The sequence below is a fragment of the Engystomops pustulosus genome, chromosome 7 (genome assembly GCF_040894005.1).
Source record: "Engystomops pustulosus chromosome 7, aEngPut4.maternal, whole genome shotgun sequence".
Lineage (NCBI taxonomy): Eukaryota > Metazoa > Chordata > Amphibia > Anura > Leptodactylidae > Engystomops > Engystomops pustulosus.
The window spans coordinates 60704210-60708716 of NC_092417.1; positions in this window are offsets into that span (position 1 = coordinate 60704210).

The window sequence follows — 4507 nt, forward strand, 5'->3', positions numbered from 1 at the left end:
CGTTGCCTGCTACCTGTTGTTCAATAAAGAACCGTGAGTTGATTTGCACAACATTGCCTCCGTCTGATCCCTAGATACGGCTGTCTACCACCACAGGCTCCCCAATCCATTACCCAGGGACCTATCTTACAGACACTCAGGGGTTGCCCCAGGTAGAAACAAGTACATCAGTCTCTCCCTCCATATTTCTTGCACACACCACCTGCTGGAGACCTGCCAGGCTGTAGGACAGCCCCCCCCCGGTCCCCCATACCAAGCACCGTTACATCAGCGCGCCATCAAGGCCGCAATCGCCAACCACTCCGGTATTCTGTGCCCCGGCTGCCTCCAGGCTCCAAGAAAAGCCTAGGCCCCGGTGGGGGATGTTGCATATTGTAATGCAAATGCTCGGAGAAAGCAAAAGTACATATTTGCACTTCAGTTGTAATGGGCTTCTGGAACCTGTCTTTAGTGAAAATGCAGTCCCTGGTGACAGGTTCCCTTTAAGGTTGCAGTTCGGTATAACTTAATGTATTACCACAATATCTGAAGTTCACAAAAGTACACCTACCACTCTACTACATCCATGTACTGATTCATAAAAACACTTTATTCCCTATAAACACTTTCTAGTAGAGAGCCATCTAGTGACTAAAACAGATATAGAACTACAAGATGAAACTTGTGCTGGTTTTTCACAGAATTGAGTAACTTTGTAAAACCCATAATTTTGGAATATAATTGTAGAAGTATGTGGTAATAGTGAGTGGTGTGATAGTTTAATCACTAATATTATTAGGTGATATCTACCTGTTGACTTAAAGGGATATTCCCATTTCACCAAATTAAGGTTATTGTTTATATGGTGAAAAGTTCTTGATGGGTATCAATTCCTCACAGTTTTCTAGATCCCTGCTTGGTGTCCTGCTATAGGAACAATAATTGTTTACTTCCAGTGGATAGAAATCTGACCATGGTCACACAGGAGCACGTCTCGTTATACCACACCACACTCTTTATGATATAACGAGCCGTGCACCTGTGTGACCATGGTCAGATTTCTGTCCACTGGAAGTAAACAATAAAGCTTCCTTTAGAATGACAGGAAGCAGAGATCTAGGAAATCGTAAGGAATTGATAATTAATAATTCCTTTATTTATATAGCGCACACAGATTATGCAGCGCTGCACAGAGCTTGCCAAATCGGTCCATGTCCCCATAGGGCTCACAATCCAATCAACCTACCAGTATGTTTTGGAGTGTGGGAGGAAACCTGAGGACACCGGAAGAAAAACCATGCAAAAACGGAGAGAACATACAAACTCTTTGCAGATGTTGACCTGGGTGGGACTTGAAACCAGGACCCCAGCGCTGAAAAACTGTAGTGCTAACCACTGAGCCACCATGCTTATCTTAATTTTAATAGGGAGGTGCTGTGACAGGAGGCTCTACACTGTATGTGACTGTGGTATTTTTTGGTGTGCGGTGTTTAATGTACTATAAGAACCAAAGACATTTAATGTAATCATTTATACAGAAAATATATTGAAAAATTGTATGAGTTTTCATCAGATAAACAATACTATTTATTTGCTGAAACGGGAATACTCCTTTAATGCTGACAAACCTTTTTTAGCTGTGAATTGGTATCCAATGTCTCAAACTCTGTGCCTTCAGATTGAAGTAGTGCAGACTTGGGTCCATATGGAAAAATGCTTGTACTATGTGTCCTAAAATAAGACATCCCCCAAAAGAAACACCTAGTGCAATTTTGCTCCGGCTTAGAAATATAAGGCCTCCCCTGAAAATAAGACCTAGTGGCAGTCATTGCAACAGGTCCCCCCATACCACATATTAGTATTAGGAAATATTTTAGATGCTGCAAATGGTTGTGACATGGGGAAGAATTCAATCACCGGCTGTTGTGCTTAAAATGTGATTCCAGCAGCTCCCAGGATAAGAAGGCGTCATTTATGGAAAGTGCTTTTACTAAACATGAGAGACTGGGGCCAATGGTTCTAATAGAAATGGAGTCACAAGAAATACAGAATGAAATTCAGAGTTTGGAGAGTTATAAGGATGTTGGAGAAGTAGATTTTTTGTTCAACTATAAATGTAAATTCTTGTTCATGGAAAAATAAAACATCCCCTGAAAATAAGACCTAGTGCCTCTTTAGGAGCAAAAATTTATATAAGACACTGTCTTATTTTCAGGGAAACAGGGTATGAGTCTGTGTCCAGCCTGTTATACATAGATAGCACATAGGTCAAAAATACTGCTGTTTGTATCAGGCCCAGTCTTGTCACGTCATAGTTGCTGTGGGTCACCTAAAATCAGACCCCACATTTATAGATGTAGCAAATAAAATAAAGTGATGCAAACTGTTATATTCTGAGGGCATCTTGCTCCTTATTTCTCATATCTTACTTTTACATCATTACAATGCTCACACGAGTAATAGATCTGATCATTGCAGGAATAAGCTAATTTCTAAGTCTTTTTTATTTTAACCAAAAATTATATATATTAATTGATCTATAAGGAAATTGCAGTCCCCTTTGCGGATGGGCTCTCCATGAGCAGGTATTAATAAGGTTTATTAAGGATTGTTAGGAATGTACTGCATGATGATGAGGGGGTTATATTGTGTCTGGAAAAAGAACAAAAAACTAATGGTCCTCTGTGGGGTAACATATTTCTCATAGTAGCATATTTCTCATACAGACTTGTGAATGAATGGTGTCACCGATTATTGTAAGACATCAATAGTGTGGTCATTACAGATCAATAGAACGTACATGAAATAGAGGCAATGTGATCAAAATAGAGAGGAGACAGAGAGAATATATGAGACTGATAGATGGACTGGCTGATAAATATGAGATATATGCCATAGATATGAGAGGGATGTATAGAACAGACAGAAGAGAGGCAGAATGGACATTCGTTAGGTAAGTAATAATGACTATTGTATGGGTTTTCAGCACCATGGACAGGTCAAACATCCATTCCACAATATGATAAGCCTTGATCTCCCCATAACCAATGCTGGAATGTATTAATCAAAATAATACAAGTCTCCTGGTGAATGGGCCTGTAGCTATTTCCTAGTTGCTTTGATGGGTACTTAGCACCTAAGGTGCTGTGGTAGGGACCCACCTTGAATAGCTCCCAAACAGACGATGGGGAGTGTCAGACTACAAAATGATAGTAGAGTAGTCTGAGTATCTAGGAGCCACTGTGGAGTGCAGAGAGAAGCAGGAATCTGAGAGGACTAAAGGAGAGTGTGGTACCAAGTGCTTTAACTAGACATTCTCATGTTATTGTGACCCAATATTTTTCCATAAATATGAAACTAAAGGCCAAAGAGGCTTTAAGCTCTGTGAAAATACAACAAATATTCTGGAAAGAAATTCTGCAAATCCACTCTCTCTATAATGATTTATTTGAACAAGGTCTATGAACAGTTTTGACCATATAATGCTGCAGATAGGGAACGCTCCTGGAGATCTGTGTAATCATACCTCTCACGCTCTTCACCCTCACAGACTGTAAGCTCTTGGGAGCAGAGCCCTCACTCCTATTGTTTCCATATGACTATATTTTACTTGTTTAGTCCCCCATGATTTGTAAAGCGCTGCGGAATATAAAGGTGCTATATAAAGATTTTGATTATTATTACCTGTGTGTGTCAGTAGCTACAGAACTGTGACATTTTTTTTATCTCTGCAAACTGTTCCCACCCATCTGCTGTAATGTCTAACCAGAAGCCTTCAGAGATTCAGAGCAGATAGGGGGACTATGATCTACACAGCACTGCGCCATAGTGCATTAAGCAATGCTAAAAGCTTAAAAAGCATTTATCACAGTTCTGAAGTTATTTACAACATACACAAAGGCACAAAGGTGCAGTTTCCCAGATCTCCAGGACTGCTACATTTTGACCATGCTTTGTATGGTGAAAACTGCTGGTACACTCCCTTTACGGGTTTGGGCTTCAGGTCACTTTAGGAGCCTGCTATCATTGAGTGTCTGTGACGTATATTATTTCTTTTTAATTCTATAATCTAATACTGCTGAATTGATACATAATATACATAATGGCACATTGTTTTCTCTTGTTGTGGTGAGATTTGGTTTGTTATACCCAAGCTGTGCCGTAAATGATAAATGCCAGGATATCACAACAAGATCTTTTCCCCTTCTTGTCTCGTGTCAAGGATCCACTAGAATTCCCAGGATCACACTCAACCAAATAGCATTTATTTCTGAACTCCGCTACAATTAATGGTCCACATGATCCTTGATATTTAAAGGGACAGAGCTGCATGGCACCAGATATCACTATGACTATAGAAATGTAATTCCTTCCTGTGCTGAGGGCACTTTCTCTTTCTCCCCCATGGCTGCAGCTCCTTCCTTATTCTCCTCCCTGATCCTCTTACTAGCTGTCAGTGACGCACACCATGCACCAGCCAATAAGGGCAGTGTAAAAGAATGGGCTGTCCGGTAAGCTACATAAAGCA